Genomic DNA, 18,703 nt, shown 5'->3' with positions numbered 1-18,703 from the left:
CTTTATCAGTAAGTGCTTCAAGTCCTTTTCACTTCCAGCAAGCAAGGTCATGTCATCTGCATATCGCAGGTTGTTAATGAGTCTTCCTCCAATCCTGATGCCCTGTTCTTCATAGGAGTCCAGCTTCTCGGATGATTTGCTCAGCACACAGACTGAATAATTATGTACTAAAGCAGCCTAATTTTCAAGCAGAGAAGAGAGATGGAATGTGTGAGGGCCACACCCGTCTGGAACACCTCTCTTGGTGTAGGAAAATCTGTACGTCATTCCCGTAGGGACAGGCTGCCTAGGAATGGAAGGAGTTGGGAAGCCTGGTGTCTGGTCTTCTTCTCACTGCCTGTAACAGGTTTTCCTTTGCAGCGTATACCGCCCACACACAATTTGGGCAGACAGACACGTAGAGGAGCAATGTGACATTTTGCTTCTTCAGGACAAATATGTAAACAGTGCCTTATCTTGTACCCTAGCCAGGGAGTATACGTCCGCAAATATGACTGGGTGTGTGTTATTTAATGATGCAATGAAATGGTCTACTGCCCCATAGCCGGGAGAAGGGGCGAGGTTACCGGGCTTGGGGAATTTTAACCTTGGATATATACTAATAGTTTGTGAATATGACCTCAGTCTGCACGCACCATTAGGTTCCTGGTTGGCGCAAGTGGCTTGCTCGTCTAGTAACCTAAAAGTTGGTGGTTTGAACCCACCCAGCGGTGCCACAAAAGAAAGCCTTGGCAATCCGCTTCTGTAAAGATCACAGCCAAGAAAACCATATGGAGCACAGTTGTACTCTGTCGCGTGGGGTCGCCGTGAGCGGGAATCAACTCAACGGCAATGGGTTTTATACGCACCATTAGGCTACATGTTTGTGGCACACTGATTAATGGGTGAGGGGTTTGCTTTTGGAGGTGATAAAAATATTTTGGAGAACTAGATAGAGACGGTGGCTGGACAACATCGTGAACGTACCCAAACGCCATTGAATGGTGCACTTTAAATGGTATTCTTTATGTTATGTGAATTTCAACTCAGTGAGAAAATTTAAAAAGTGTCTTGCTGTAGTTAGGAGTTGTCAAGTCGATTCCGACTCACAGCGACCCCGTGTAATGCAGTAGAACTGCCCTATACCATTTTCTTTGCTGTAACCTTTAAGGAAACGGACGGCTAGGTCTTTCTCCCTCAGAGCCACTGGGCTGGTTCGAACCACGAACCTTTCAGTTAACAGCTGAGCGCTTAACCATTAGGCCACCGGGGCTCCTTAAAAAGCAACTACGTGCTTGAGCTATCTTTCCATGTTGAGCACACAGAGACCATGAAGTCTTTGTTCCCTCCCAACCGTCTGGTGCTGAGACTAACCAGCTGGCTTTGAGTCTGTTCTGACTTGTGGCGAGCCCATGTGTGTCACAGGAGAGCTGTGCTCCACTGGGTTTGCAGTGGCTGATTTTGTAGAAATAGATCACCAAGCCTTTCTTCCAAGGCACCTCCAGGTGGACTTGAACTGTGAACCTTGATGTTAGCAGCCAATTGCTTAACTGTTTGTACCACCCAGGGAATCTTGTGCTAAGACCACCTCTCTTAAACCCCAAACAAACGAGTGCAAAGAATATCACACAGTGTGAAATCCTGCACAAGGGACACAACGAACCCATCGTACCCTGTATTAGATCCTTCTTCTGGCTCAAGCTTGTTGACACAAACGATTTACGATTTTTTATTCACAGGTAAACAATCCCGCAGCTGTTTTCTTTGTTTCTGGGTCTAGATCTGAAGTCTCTATGGCTCACGCAATGAGGCGCGTGAAGACAGTAAACATTTTTGTTGCCCGTAAACTGGTCACCATCGAGTTGACTCTGTCTCCTGGCGCCCCCACGTGGGTCCGAGTAGAACGGTGCTCCATACGGTTTTCAGTGGCTGATATTTTTGGAAGTAGATTGCCAGGCCTTTCTTCTGAGGCACCTCGGTGTGGATTCGAACCTCCAGCCTTTCAGTTAGTTAGCAGCCAAGTGCGTTAATCATTTGCAACACCTGGGGTCTCTAATTGGTAAGTAACCAATCTGTAAATATCACTTAATGGAACAATATACTATCTGTCCACAGAAGTCCTGTCATGGTCATATTAATAGTTTTTTAAAAAATGCACAAAAGGGTAATGCTCAGGCATCTAAAAATAAAGCAGAAATTGGCCTGAATCTCTGAACGATTGAAAGATGAGAAAAAAAACCAAACCAGTTGCCGTGGAGTTGACTCCCACTCCTGGCGCCTCCATGTGTTTCAGAGAAGAACTGTGCTCCACAGGGTTTTCCTTGGCTGATTTCTCAGAAGGAGGTTGCCAGGTCTTTCTTCCAAGGTGCCTCTGGGTGGACTTGAACCTCCAACCTTTTGGTTAGCAGCAGAACATTTGCACCAACTCAGAGACTCCAGTCTACCCAATAAGCATCCCACAGTCTGGGTTTTGAGAGGCTAAAGCCGGGTCAGCCTGGCTGTTTAGAAAAAAACAGAGCCACTTATCTGCAAAAACATGACTTAAGTGTTGACAGTTCTGACCTGAGGCCCTTTACTGTGGGTTGGGTTATAGTTGGGCTTGTTGCAACGGTTACATTTTGTGTTAGCTCTGCCCCGTAGAGCCACACCAATCAAGGTTGACTTCTGTGTGACAAGAAGGACCAGTGGCATCGCTAGAAAGGTGGGGGGGAGGTGTGGACTGCACCAGGTGACGCTGTCAGACAAAGTGACACGAAAATGACCCCCCTATAAAGATATCCCTGCAATTAGCTACAATGGAAACATTTTTCATAAGCCCACCTTACATGGATCAATGTATCTACAAGGCTAAAACTCTCTACGAATTTCCTTTTCGAACCCTCTAACGCGCTCCGGTCAAAGCTGTCATTATTACCCAATTACAATGACGCTTTGAATCGCGTGGTGTCGTCTGCACCTGCTGCAAGCACGCACTGTTGTTTCATTGCTGCCTGTGTCTTTATTGTTCCCGATTTTGTCAAATTTTCTGGTGATTTATCTACCATGGTCTCCACCAGAATGAGTCCAGTACAAATTAGATGGTGCCCGGCTACCACCACTGACTGCTCTGACAGGAATCACAGTAGAGGGTCCCGGACAGAGCTGGAGAAAAATGTAGACCAAAATTCTAGCTCACAAAAAAAGACCAGACTTACTGACCTGACAGAGACTGGAGAAACCCTGGTAGTATGACCCCTGGACACCCTTTCAGCTCAGTACTGAAGTCCCTCCTGAGGTTCACCCTTCAGCCAAAGAGTAGACAGGCCCTTAAAACAAAACGAGACTAAAGGGGCACAACAGCCAAGGGGCGAGGACTAGAAGGCAGGAGGGGGCAGGGAAACTGCTAATAGGGAGCCCAAGGTTGAGAAGGGAGAGTGTGGACATGTCACGAGGTTGTTAACCAGTGTCACAAAACAGTATGTGTACTGTGTAATGAGAAACAAGTTTGTTCTGTAAGCCTTCATCTAAAGTACAAAAAAAAAAAAAATTCTGGTGTTTTAGCTACAACACTGGGGTAATCAGTGTTTGTGAACCTCTATCAATAACTTTTTTTGAGAATGAAGTAGTAATTAAAGGAAAAGACAGAGTGATATACGGGATTTATAAATAACATGAGTACAAAAAACATTACTAAGGATTCTGTATGGTCCAATACGGGAAGAGGTCCGTGGGCAGGGGGCGGGTGACACCATGAGTGCTGAACTGAGTAACACCAACCCTCGTGATGTCACTGAGAAGGTCCTTCTTACTTCTTTTGGAGTCTTTTATTCTTTGGCTCAAGGAGCTTCAGTTCGAAACTGGCATTCTTCAGGTGGGAGAGTCTGGATTTCCCAATCTTGGTGGCTGTTTTTTGTATGACACACTGCTGGCACTTGGGATCTCCATGTGTTATACACAACAGACCACAGTGCTCCTCCCTACTCGGAATGTCTCAGAGCAAAACGTCACAAAACATCCTCATCTACGACACTTTATTTCTATCACATTAGCTTTCCTGGCAACCCTGTTGTTATGGATGGGATGGATGAGAAATAGGTTGTAAGCGTGCTAAGCACCTGTCATGGATTGAATTATGTCCCCCCCCCCAAAAAAAATGTGTGTATCAACTTGGTTAGGTCATGATTCCCAGTATTCTGTGGTTGTCCTCCATTTTGTGATTGTAATTTTATGTTAAAAAGGATTAGGGTGGGATTATACCAGCCTTACTAAGGTCTTTTTTACTAAGGTCACATCCCTGATCCAATGTCCAGGGAGTTTCCCTGGAGTGTGGCCTGCACCACCTTTTATCTCTCAAGAGATAAAAAGGAAAGGGGAGCAAGGAGAGAGTTGGAGGACCTCATACCACCAAGAAAGCAGAGCAGGGAGCAGAGGGCGTCCTTTGGACCTGACGCTCCTGCACTGAGATGCTCCCAGACCACGGGAAGACTGATGCATCACGAGGACCTTCCTCCAGAGCTAACAGAGACAGAAAGCCTTCCCCTGGAGCTGGCACTCTGAATTCAGACTTCCAGCCTACTGGACTGTGAAAGAATAAAGTTCTCTTTGTTCAAGCCATCCACTTGTGGTATTTCTGTTATAGCAGTACTAGATGACTGAGACAGCACCTCTTATAAATCGTAGAAGAAACACAACAGGGATGTTCCTTAGAACTAATCTTTCTTGGGGGAAGGACAGCCAGAATGGTCCTTAGAAGTGAGGATGGCAAGACTGTCTCATTTACTTTGGACATGTCACCAGGAAAGACCAGTCACTAGAAAAGTTCATTATGGTTGGCAAAGCAGTGAGTCAGCGAAAAAGAGGGAAACCCTCCGTGAGATGGATTGACACGATAGCCACAACGGTGGGCTCAAACAGCAACAATCATGAGAATGGCGTAGGGCTGGGCCACTTTTCATTTGGTTGTGCATCAGGTCATCATGAGTAGACAGCAGCTAACAACAAAGCACCTCTTGGACTGGTTCAATCCAGGCTTACGTGTGTTTCTTCCGTTCAGGGAAAGTTTTCAACCGTTAGTTCTGCAGATACGTACGTACTGGGATGTTTAATGTTATTGCCAACTTAGCTAGGCTGTGATTCTCAGAGGTTTGGCAGACACTGGGCTGGGTGCTCTTCTGTAATGTAATGTAATGCAAGGTAATGTAATGTAATTACCTGCCATAATGTAATGTAATATAATGTAATGCAATATGCAATGTAATCACCCTCCATAATGTAATGTAATGTAGAATAGTGTAGTGTAATGTAATATAATCACCCTCCATAAAGAAACGTAGTATAATGTGATGTGATGTAATCAACCTCCATAATGTAATGTAATCACCCTCCATAATGTAATGTAATGTAGTATAGTGTAGAATAGTGTAGTGTAATGTAATATAATCACCCTCCATAATGAAATGTAGTATAATGTGATGTGATGTAATCAACCTCCATAATGTAATGTAATCACCCTCCATAATGTAATTTAATGCCATGTCGTGTAGTGTAATGTAATCCCCTTCCATGAGGTGCTGTGATATGATCAGTCAATCAGTTAAAATGGGAGTTTCCTGGGGGTGTATTCTGCCTACAGCATATAAATGGATGTTCTGGCAAAGCTCATGCTCTCTCTCGCTCTCTCTAGCTCTCTCTCTCTCTCTCTCTCTCTCGACCCTGTACTCTTCTCATCACCTGACCTCTGGTTCCTGGGACATACGCCTGCAGAAGTTTCTGGCCATTTGACCTGCAGATTTCAGATTTGCCACTCTCTGCAAACCCATGAGCCAGCAGCAGTCTCCAGAGTGACACAAGACCTATAGATTTTGGACTTGCCAGCCCCCACACAATTGTGTGAGACATTTCCTTGAAGTAAATTTCTCTCTCTGATTTTGCTCACTGGCTTTGTTCCTCTAGAAAACCCAGACTAAGACATCTTCTCTCCGCCATCCTTCCTCTTCTCACTGAATGGGACCCTTATTAGATTTTTTTTTTTTTTGAGGTTTTTTTTTGGATCTTAAAGAACAAAACCCTGCCTTTAAAAAAAATTTCTTGTCTACTTGACTGTGCCTAACAATTATACGAATGAGAAGATGACACATTTTGCAAGTAGCCAGCCAAGCTAAGAAGATCATTTCCTTCTGGACATTCATTAGTGAATTGGGACGACTTAACTCACCTCCCAGCCAATTCCCCCAGAAGCTGAGACTGCATGTCTCCAGCTGGCTTGCAGACTAATGTAACCAGCAGTATTTCTACTGAAAGGAAATCACATTGGCTAATTGGCTACCACAATTAGACAGTAGAAAAATGGGTGCATTCGAACTGCGGTGTGGGTGACGGATACTGAATATACTAGGGAACTCCAGATGAACGAACAAATTAGTCTTAGAAGAAATACAACTAGAATGCTCCTTAGAAGCAAAGATAGTGAAACTCTGTCTTGCTTTCTTTGGACACATCATTAGGAAAGACCAATTACTAGAAAAGGGCATCATGTTTGGTAAAGTAGAGGGTCAGCAAAAACGAGGGAAACCCTCCATGAGATGGATTGACAGAGTGACTACAACGATGGGCTCTAATATACCAAAGATCGTGAAGATGGCACAGGACCAGGCAACATTTAGTTCTGTTGTGCAGGGGGTCGCCACGAGTCAGAGTTCACTCCATGGCAACTAACAATCACAATTTGTGGTATGCAGAACAGGCTATGGCAGCATTCTGATAAGTAAAGGGACACCATTTCAGGGTGTCACCCAGCCCGTTACCTGTTGCCAATCACACAGGCACCTGAATGCACGAACCTGGTTAAAAATGACAAAGTAAATGGGAAAAAGTAATGCATGGGGCTTAATATCACCCAAAGAAGGGGAATACTCGCTGCTAATGGAAATATTTTTGTATGAATAACCTCCGACAGCCTGCCTATGGGTGAGCTGAGGGTAGAAAGCATGAAGTAAGGCTGCCAGAACCCTTTTTTCAGCCTTGCAATGAAGGATTGGCGCTCAGCAGGGACAGGTTGGCAGTCATGAACACACTCCTATGAAAGTAGGTCAAGCTTAGGACACACTTGTTCCATCTCTTGTTGGCTGCTATTGAGTCAGCCCCCGGCTCATCGTGACCCCAGGCACAACGTAACATTACTCTGCTGGGTTCTGTGCCGTCCACATGATTGGTTGTAGATCGATCCATTGTGATCCATAGGGTATTCACTGGCTGATTTTCAGAAGGAGATTTCCAGGCCTTTCTTCCTAGTCTGCCATAGTCTGGAAGCTCCGCTGAGACCTGTCCAGCATCACAGTACCACACAGGCCTCTAATGACAGATGGATGGTGGCCGCACATGAGGTGCATTGGTTGGGAGTCAAACCCGGGTCCCCAGCATGGAAGGTGAGAATCCTACCACTGAACCACCCCAGCCTTTAACATGTGGAGTCTGTTGAGTTAAATGGGGGTGTACCAAGTGGACAGGTCCAGCCGATATCTGGGAATTTGAGTCTGTAAAGGGTGGGGCTAGAGAAATGTGGAAATCATCTGTGGATGGAAGATAATAAAAGGAGCTGAAGCTGATGAGGTCACTTGGAGAAAAAGAAAAGGACCAAGTCTAAGTGCTTACAGATATGGGCGTTTCAAGAGAGACTGAAGGAAGGAAATAATGAAAGGTCATGGTTGAATTGGGCAAGGGGAAAGCTAGGGAGAAGAAAAGAAGGTGAAGATGTGGAGAACAGCAGAAGAAAGATTTCTGAGGTAAGGTGAGAAGACAGGTTATTGGACAGAAGTCCCTGAGTTGGAAATGGCTCACTCTTGTGTCTCCGGGGGCAGATTCAGAGAACCGTGTGGGTGGTGTGAGAAGCCAACTGGACATGTCTATGTGTGAAGACATTTGCTCATGGCAGGAAGAAGAGAGAATTGAGGAGTAGCTTTAGGGTCAACAGAAAACTCTCTAGGGAAGACAGGAGAGTCTGGAAATTTTGCTGTTTTTTTTTTTTTTTTGTAACAAAAAAATTTCTAACCAAATAGGCAACTCCTGCCCAAAAGCAAGATGAGAAGACAGGAAGGGACAGGAACTGGACGAATGGACACAGGGAACCAGGGGTGGAAAGGGGGAGCTGTGGGGATTGCAACCAAAGCCACAAAACAATATGTGTATACCTTTTTAAATGAGAAATTAACTTGAGCTATAAATGTTCACCTAAAGCACAATAAAATAAAAAATTTCCAGCACCATCTGACATCTTTTATAATAATTATTATTGTTATAAATATGTACTTGTTTACTTTTGACACAGTATCAGTAAAGACCAATTACTAGAAAAAGATATTAGGATTGGTTGAGGGCCAGTGAAAGCAAGGGAATCCCTCAATGAGATTGACCAGATGGACCCAAACACACCAAGGATCATGAAGACGGCGCACAACCAGGTAACATTTTGTTCCGTTGTACATAAGGTCGCCATGAGTTGGAGCCGACACGTCAGCAACTAACAACAACACGTGTATTTGCCATTTCAAGCCTTCACATGTCCAGTTAGGTGGCGTTGATCAGGTTCATCACACTGTTCAACCATCACCCTTACCCGTTCCATATTTTCTGGCATCTGGTATTTAGGGAAAGTTGATGGACGAAAAGGAAGAGCTGGAGTCTAAGAAATGCTGAGAGAATATCAGTGAGAAGAGTCAACATGAGAAAGAAGGGAGTGGACAGGGAGTTTCAGCGTGGGCAGAAGGTGTTTGTGGTCCAGAGATGACTAATGAAGAGCCCAGCTGGGAGACTGGAAAAAGTGAGGCAGGAGATGGTTTAGGAGGCAGTACGAACACAAAACCCTGGAGAGCCAGTTTCTTATGAAGATATGGGAAGAGCATTGTCTAGATGAACATGTCTTCTAGGGCATGGCGCTGCTTACATTCCCTACAGAAAAAGCCATCCGGGTAAGCGGTCTCTGCCTCATTAGTCACCATCTTGGGTCTCTCGTATAACAAGGTGAGGTTCACATTAGTGGTCTCTTACCCTCTCCCGTCTCTTCTGGAGGGCTCTTCTTTTCCTTTTTTAAACTCCACCTAACTCCCAAAGTCCACTCATTCTACTGGAATTACATTGATGTCATCCTAAACCTCAGCAGATGCTTCTCCTTAATGATGGTAAGTTTCTTCTTCATCAGCACCAAGGGAGCATGCTGACACCTAAGGGTATAAACCAAACTCTATTATTTAAAAAAAAAAAAAAGTAAAACAATTACCAGTGCCACTGAGAAAAATATCTGGAGATAAAAAAGATATTTGAAAAGTTAATACAAAGAGAGTCTTCCCAGTCTAAGGCAAATGCCCCGTGCTCTATAACACAATCTGTTTTATCAAACTATGAACGTAATGCATCATCTAAAGAGCAGACAGGTCTTAATAGCAGAATCCTGAGTTCATGCAGTTATGCTGAATATGGGTCAATTTGTTTTTAAAAAAAAACCTACAAAACAAATGTCCCACAACATCCAAGATGCTAGGTTCATCTCTGATCATTTTTCCCTTTGTAGGACGGGATAGAGGGTTCTCTGTCAAAGATCAGCCTTGCCTGCAAATCCAAAGTTTAGAAAAGGGAACATGAAGCTAGCTAGGTCAGAGAGTTAGGTCAGCTAGCTAGCTAGCTAATAGCTAACGAGACAGATAGATGGTATCAATGGATGGTTGGATGGATGGGTGGATGGATAGATAGATACATAGAGTGATGGCAGGTAGGTTAATGGTATATAGACTGACTGATGGTAGATAGATAGTTGGATAGATAGATATGATATATGGATGGTTGGATAGATGTGTAGACAAATGGATGGACAGACGGATGGATGGATGGATAGATACATAGATTGATGGCAGATAGATTAATGGTAGATAGATTTATTGATGGTAGATAGATAGATGATAGATGGATAGATAGATACATACATAGATAAAACAAAACAAAAAAAAAACAAACCTAGTGCTGTTGAGTCGATTCCGACTCATAGCGACCCTATAGGACAGAGTAGAACTGCCCCACAGAGTTTCCAAGGAGCACCTGGCAGATTCAAACTGCCGACCCTTTGGTTAGCAGCCGTAGCACTTAACCACTACGCCACCAGGGTTTCCTCATACATAGATAGATGTGATAAATGGATGGTTGGATGGATGGGTGGGTGAATGGATGGGTGGATGGATGGATAGACAGACAAACAGACAGATAGATGATAGAAAACAGGGGGAATGAAGGCCCACAGCAGAACTAGATGAGTGGAATCCTTCATGCTGAAGGTACATAGATAAGATTGCTTGGCATTTCCAGTCTTTCTGGTTCCAGAATCCTTATCTCCCAGACAAAGTCTTGCCCACCGAGACGCCCACTCTGCCCCAGACTTGGATGGCTGTAAGGATGACAGAATGGAGTGAGTCACCAGCAGACACTGAGAGCAAACACCAAGCCTTTATATTTGGGTCGCTGCTTCCCAGCTTGTTGAAAGCACAAAGGTTTTCTTCCATTTGGCATATCTATTTGAGCAAAACCAGCATCTAACCACAGGCTCTGCCCGAGGTGGAAAAGATGAGTTAGGTCAGCCTTGAAAAAAACATTCCAAGTTCATTGGATCTCCAGGTCCTTTCGGTGTACATAGCCTAATTAGGTCCCCCGTATAAACAAACGAAGGTAATGTTAGCATCTGCTTGAGACAAATGAGAATCCAAAGGACACCTATTTCTGGGGAGTAGAATTGAAGAGTCCCTTCTCTTAGCGGGGCTCGCAAGTTCCTTTCAAACACATTGTTATTATTTAGAATTTGTGAGGGACCTGAGGGTAGTCAGTTTTTGTGAAGTGTACATCCAGGGGGACTGACAGTTTTGAAAGGATTAAGTCTTAAAACTTTGGTATACGACACTTAAATATACAAAGTGCAATTGTAATTCAGTAGAAATTGCCAAAATCTATTTGTTAGTTGTTCTAGTGTGATGCTCTGCTCTATGGGTAGAGATATAGGCGTAAACTCATAAAATATGTAATGCAAATGTAATGTATATATATCTATATTTTCTTTCCCTTCCTCCCCTTCCCTCTCTCCCTTCTTTCTTCCTTCCCTTCCTTCCATCCATCCATCCATCCAACCCCCTATCATCTATCATCTTTCTCTCCATTCATCCGACCGTCCATCCATCCGACCGTCCATCCATCCATCCATCCATTACCTACCTATCATCAGTCTATCTCTTCACCTTCCATTCATCTCTCCACCCACCCATCCATTCACTCATCCATTCATCCTTCTATCCTTTCATCCATCCCTCCACCTATCATCTATTTATCAGTCATCTATCCATCGGTCCATAATCCATCATCTCTCTACCTATCATCTCTTTATCTATCAGCTATCTGCGTATCTATCATCTATCTGCCTATCATCTATGTCTCTATCATCTACCACCTATCTATATATCATCTATCTATCTACCTATCATCCATCCATCTGTCATCTGTCTGTCTATCTATCATCTACCTACCTATCCACCCATCTGTCCATCTATCTACCATCTATCTCTCTGTCACTTATCTATCTCTCTTTTTCTCTCTCTGTCAATCATCTATCTATCTATCTATAGTAGTGGTTTGCAGCTGGGATAATTTTTCCCCCCCAGAGGACATGTGACAATGTCTGGAGACACTTTTGGTTGTCACAGCTGGGAGATGATGCTACTGGCATCTAGTGGGTGGAGACCAGGGATGCTGCTCAACACCCCACAGCACACAGGACAGCCCCCACCACAGAGAATGACCAGGGGGTGGAGACCAGGGCTGCTGCTCAACATTCTATGGTGCACAGGACGGCCCCACCAGAGAGAATGACTAGGGGGTGAAGACCAGGGATGCTGCTAACACCCTACAGTGAACAGGACGGCCCCCACCACAGAGAATGACTAGTGGGTGGAGACCAGGGTTGCTGCTCAACACCCTACAGTGCACAGGATGGCCCCCACCACAGAAAATGACTAGTGGGTGGAGACCAGGGATGCTGCTCAACACCCTACAGTGCACAGGACGGCCCCACCACAGAGAATGACTAGGAGGTCAAGACCAGGGATGCTGCCAACACCCTACAGTGAACAGGACGGCCCCCACCACAGAGAATGACTAGTGGGTGGAGACCAGGGATGCTGCTCAACACCGTGCAGTGCACAGGACTGCTCCACAACAAAGAACCATCCTGCCCCAAATGTCAACAACGCAGCAGTAGAGAAACCCCGAGTTGGGCTTAGCAACTATGAATGGTGAGGACAGAAATATAGCCTCAAGTACATACCTGACAGCCATGAATTTTGCATGCAGCCCAACAAACTACAAGACTCCTTCTGAACGAAAGCATTGTGTTTGTAGAATACAGCTACTGTCATCAGCTGCTGAACACATCGTGTCTCTCGCCGCCTCTGCGAATCACACGTGACTGCCTCTGCGATGAAGAAAGAACTCACCATGAAAAAAAAACTTTCCAACTTGACGCTGAGAAGACTCCCTGGTGATGACTTTTCAAAAGGCTAAACAATGGCAAAAGTGCATCAATTAATCCAAAATTTATATTGATGGGAACAAGAAAGTTATTTTTAGCAATATTAATAGGTTCCAAAAGAAGAGAAACAGTATGCAACGGCTTGGTATTAAAAGATGCCCCAGAGGGGAATCAGTTACTGAATTAGAAAGTTCCTTGGCTCTCTTTTTGTGAACTACTTAAAAATGTATCAAAATTTTATGTTGGCCAGTTCTTATTTTTATGATCTAATGTTATTGCTCTTGTTTTGGGTTGGCATCAAGTTGGCTCCAACTCATGGCAACCCCACGCACAATAGAAGAAAATGTGCTGCCCGATCCTGTGCCATCTTCACCATGGTTTGTCTGCTCCAGTCCATTGTTGTGGCCACTGTGTATTTTGAGTGCCTTCCAACGTAGGGGGGTCATCTCCCAGCACTAGATCAGACAACGTTCTGTTGTGATCCACAGGGTTTTCACTGGCTGATTTTCAGAAGTAGATCACCAGGCCTTTCTCCCTAGGCTCTTAGCCTGGAAGCTCTACTGAAACCTGTCCACCATGATTGACCCTGCTGGCATTTGAAATACCAGTGGCATAGCTTCCAGCCTCACAGCAACACACGAGCCACCACGGTGTGATGAACTGACAGATGGAGGGTGGGTGCTTTTATATAGTCTAATATCTAAAAAGTATCTGACTTCTTAAATGATTAATGAGGACACTCAGACTTCTGGAAGTAAGACAATTACAGTATGCTGGACATTTCATTTTTCTCCGTCATCAATCAACACAATTTCCTAGGAACTGTTGGGGTGGACTCTGGTGGGAAGAGGATTTGGCTTGAAAGTTAACAGATGGTTGTGAGTCCAAGTTTGTCCTAGGCAGGGCTGATGACGTTGGGCAAGTAACTTGCTTTTATTGTAAAAAGAGAGCTGAAGGCATGATAAGATTTACCAAAAGTCCAGTTGTAAGATTAAATGAAATGCTTTCTACCCAGTGTTTTCAATAACCTCAGATGCATGTAACAGCTGGCCAATGAATAAGGAAAATCGTAGAAGCAACGCCTTTAAATTATGGTGTTGACAAAGAATATTGAATATACCATGGACTGCCAGAAGAAAGAACAAATCTGTCTTGGAAGAAGTACAGCCAGAATGCTCCTTGGAAGCAAGAAGGGAGAGACTTTGTCTCACATACTTTGGACATGTTATCAGGAAGGACCAGTCCCCAGGGAAGGACATCATGCTTGGTAAAGTACAGGGTCAGCGAAAAAGAAGACAACTCTCAACAAGATGGATTGACACAGTGGCTGCAACAATGGGCTCAAACATAACAGTGATTGTAGGGATGGCAAAGGACCAGGCAGTGTTCCGTTCTGCTGTGCATGGGGTTGCTATGGGTTGGAACCGACTCGACGGCGCCTAACAACAACAACAACTTCTACCCAGTACCTGTAGGCAATGGATGTTTCATAAATGCTCTTCCCTTCCTGAAGCAAAGAATAGGAGGGTCTGGAGTTCCTGGGTGCTGCAAATGGTCAATGCACTTGGCTGCAAACTGAAAGGTTGGAGATTCGAATCCATCCAGCAGTGCCTTGGAAGAAAGGCCTGGTGATCTATTTCCAAAACCCAGTGGAGCACAGTTCTACTCTGACACACTGGTTCGCCACCAGTCGGGGCTGACTCTAAAGCGTTTGTTTTTACTGGTTTACACAGGAGCAAGTCATCAACCCTTTGAAGGCACTCCTTTCTCTGGAAAGTTACAAGACTCTCCAGGGGTCTCTAAAGCTTCCCCTGACTCTCACGTTTCAAATTTTTTATGAGTGGGTTCCGGAGTCACTGGTTAACACACTCAGCTGTGAACCAAATGGTTGGAGGTTTGAATCCACCCAGAGGCACTTTGGAAGAAAGGCCTGGCAATCTACTTCTGAAAAAGCAGCCATCGAAAACCCTATGGAGCACAGTTCTACTCTGACACGCATGGGGTTGCCATGAATCAGAACTGACATAATGGTAACTGTTTATTTTGGGGGGGGTTATTCAGATGGTTTCCCCTTCTTCCATAGCCTGGGCTCCTGGGGAAGCAATCACCACCCTTCTTTTCCATGTTGGCCAGGGAATTAATGGCAAATCATCTTTCAAGCCTATGACATTTGCTGAGGTCGTATCTGTTCTGAGAGCAGGAAATAGCTCACCAGTGGCCAGCAATATGCCTCCCACACATGGAGACACAAGCTCTGAGCCCTGAAACCATCGACAGGGAAAATCATTTTGGAGGCTTGTTCACAGGTCGTCATCCATCCTGCCAACACATCAAGAAACAAAACAAGACTCAATCTGTTAGAAAGATAATAAACTTACAGTAAATAAAATGTAAATGTATGACCAGGCTTTTTGTTATAAATGAAAATGGTTTGAATCAGTATCTTACTTTTTTATTTTAAATTTTTATTGTGCTTTAAGTGAAAGTTTACAAATCAAGTCAGTCTTTCATACAAAAACTTATATACACCTTGTTATATACTGTTAGTTGCTCTCCCCCTAATAAGACAGCACACTCCTTCTCTCCACTCTCTATTTCCATGTCCACTTAGCCAGCTTCTAACCCCCTCCACCCTCTCATCTCCCCTCTAGGCAGGAGATGCCAACATAGTCTCAAATGTCCACCTGATCTAAGAAGTTCACTCCTCACCAGCATCCCTCTCCAACCCACTGTCCAGTCCAATCCATGTCTCAAGAGTTGGCTGCGGGAATGGTTCCTGTCCTGGGCCAACAGAGGGTCTGGGGGCCAAGACCACCGGGGTCCTTCCAGTCTCAGTCAGACCATTAAGTCTGGTCTTTTTATGAGAATTTGGGGTCTGCATCCTACTGCTTTACTGCTCCCTCAGGGGTTCTCTGTTGTGTTCCCTGTCAGGGCCGTCATCGGTTGTAGCCAGGCACCATCTAGTTCTTCTGGTCTCAGGATGATGTAGTCGCTGGTTCATGTGGCTCTTTCTGTCTCTTGGGGTCATAATTACCTTGTGACCTTTGTGTTCTTCATTCTCCTTTGATCCAGGTGGGTTGAAACCAATGGATGCATCTTAGATGGCCACTTGCTAACATTTAAGACCCCAGCATCTTTCTTTTACAAGTACTTTGTACTATGTCAATGGATGGTGATGCACTCAGCTGCCAACTGAAAGGTTAGAGGTTCGAGTCCACCCAGAAGTGCTGCAGAAGAAATGCCTGGCCATCTACTTCTGAAAACCAGCCATTGAAAGTCTATGGATTGCAATTCTACTCTGACACACATGGGGTTGCCGGAAGCTGGAGCTGACTTGATGGCAACTGGTTTGTATGATGTTGCAAGATGGGGAGGTTGATGATGCATCAAAGCCAATTAATGACTCCGTGATCCAGTGATCCCACTCCTAGATATCTGCCCTAAAGAATTGAGAACCGTTGTCCAAACTAAAGCCTCTGTATCAGTGTTCATTGCAGCTGTATTCACAATAGCAAAAGGTAGAAACAACCCGGATATCTATTAGTGGATGAAAGGATAAACAAAATGTGATGTATCCATTCAATGGGATATTATTCCACCATGAAAAGGAATAAAATTCTGGTAGATGCTACAACGTGGATGAACCTTGGAAACGTGATGCAGGCTGAAGTAAGCCAGTCACAGAAGGCCACCTGGTGCGTGATTCCACTTAACATGAATTTGTCAGAGCTGGAAAAAAACCCTAGAGACAAGAAGATTAACGATTGCCAGGGACAACCAAAGAATCACACCATCTAAGATGGCTGATTGAGTGCCTCTGTGTAAATAAAAACCCAAATACAACAAAATAAACAACGTGCAACACAAAGTAATAAAACACCAAGAATCAACAACGTTGGAACATACCAATGGATCAACCCATCTAAGGTCATGGCTTGAGCACCTCTTTGTAAATATATCCCAAACAAAATTAAAAAAATTACGCAATATGACACAACAAAATACCAAGAATCAACATCGTTGGGTTGCACCAGTGGGCCAACCCATCTGAGATGGCTGGTTGACTGCCTCTTTGTAAACATATTCCATGTAAAATAAAATAAACAACCACGCAGTAAAACATAACAAAGTACCAAGAATCAACATCGTTGGGATGCACCAGTGGGCCAACCCATCTGAGATGGCTGGCGTAGCGCCGCCACGTAAATCCAGCCCGAACAAGACAAAACAGGCAAGGATGCCACCCGACACCAAACAAGCAACAGCAGAGCACAGCCAGGAACGCTCACAGTTCTGGGGAAGAATTCATTCACAGGCTCTCCGAGAAAGGTTTTACCTATTTCAGCAATATTTGGCCCACTATAAAACCCGAGGGCGTGCAACGTCTAGACAGGTCTTGGGTTTGCTGCATCGAAGCAAAAGCAAAGTTCTCCCAAAGTGCAAGGATTTTCTGGAGGGCCCTTCTTGCACAATATGCTAAATACCTGTGGTTTGTTAGCTGGGAGGTCAAGATTAATGACTTTCGTTAAGAAAATTGTCTAAACCTCAGACGCTGAGTGGGGCTTCCAGACTATTACATCAGCTCTCAGTCCAGATACCCAGCTGCATCAGAGGTCTTGTAAAGGTCACAGACGGTAAGCAACTAAAACACCCTTAGGACAGTGGTACTGGAACCCCTGACTGGGTACGAATGGTGAATGCACCCGGCTGCTAATAGAAAGATTGGGGGTTCAAGCCCACCCAGAGGCACCTAAGCAACATTAGCCTTTGAAAACCCTACAGAGCACAACTCTGCTCTGATGTACGTGGAGTCTGCCATGAGTTGGGGCCACTCACAGCAACCGATGGTGATTTGGGTAGGATTTCACCGTCGAGGTTAGAATTTCAAGCAATTAAACAGAAAGTTGAATCTAAACACTCTGAAATGTGTATTTCTGCTCCACTGCTGTTGGTGCAGTGGTTAAAGTGATCGACTGCTAACCGAAAGGTTGGTGGTTCCAAGCCGCCAGTGGCTCTGAGGGAGGAAGATGTGGCAGTCTGCTTCTGTAGAGGTGTACAGCCTTGGAAACCCTATGGGGTCACTATGACTCGGAATCAACTCGGCGGCAGTGGGTTTGTTTTTTTTGTACCTCTGGACGCAGCCCTGGTGGCACAGTGGTTAAGAGCTCAGTTGCTTGCTAACCAAAGGTCAGCAGTTCGAATCCACCAGTCACTCCTTGGAAATCCCATGGGGCAGTTCCACTCTGTCCTGTTAGGTCACTATGAGTCGGAATGGTGGCACAGGCTGTTACTGCCTCTGTTGTTGGGATTGCCTGGCTGCAGACAAGCAAGGGGTGGTTTCAGGCTGTGGTAGATAGATACCTGTTGGAAAACAACATGGTGGCTTTAGGAAAAAAAACATATCTTTCAGTTATAAACCACCTGTAAAACTGAAATGGAAAAAGATGTTACAGCTCACTGGATTTTACCCAGTTCTACTGCCCAGTTACAGTCCCGGGGTGGTGCAGTCGGTCAACCGACTCAGCTGCTAACAGAAAGGTTGGAGGTTCAAGTTTATCTGGAGGCACCTCAGAAGAAAGGCCTGGTGCTTTACTTCTGAAAAATCAGCCATTGCAAACCCTACGGAGCACTGCTCTACTGTGACACTCATGGGGTCGCCATGAGCTGGAATTGGCTCAATACCAGCTGGTTGGTTGGGTTAAGCAAAATCATGCAGAATTCATAGAAAGGTATATATGCATATAAAAAATAAATGAAAACATAAACACACAAAATATTTTAAAATAAATACATGAATGAAAATAAATTTTAATATAAATGAGTATGATATTAATTTGAATGTGATTATGAATATAAATACACTCAAAAAAACAAACTCCTTGCCATCAAGTCGATTCTAACTCATAGCAACCCTATAGAGCAGTTAGAACTGCTCCGTAGGGTTTTCAAGGCTGTAATCTTTACAGAAGCAGACTGTCACATCTTTCTCACATCTCCCTAATAACTGGTTGGAAAGCCTGGTGGCACAGTGGTTAAGAGCTATGGCTGCTAACCAAATGGTTGACCATTTGAATCTACCAGGTGCTCCTTGGAAACCCTATGGGGCGGTTCCACTCTGTCCTATAGGGTCGCCGTGAGTTGGAATCGACTCAATGGCAACGGGTTTGGTTTCAACAGGTTTCTTTCAGTCAGCGC

Source organism: Loxodonta africana, chromosome X (assembly GCF_030014295.1).
Source record: "Loxodonta africana isolate mLoxAfr1 chromosome X, mLoxAfr1.hap2, whole genome shotgun sequence".
Classification (NCBI taxonomy): Eukaryota; Metazoa; Chordata; class Mammalia; order Proboscidea; family Elephantidae; genus Loxodonta; species Loxodonta africana.
This window is presented reverse-complemented; position numbering follows the sequence as displayed.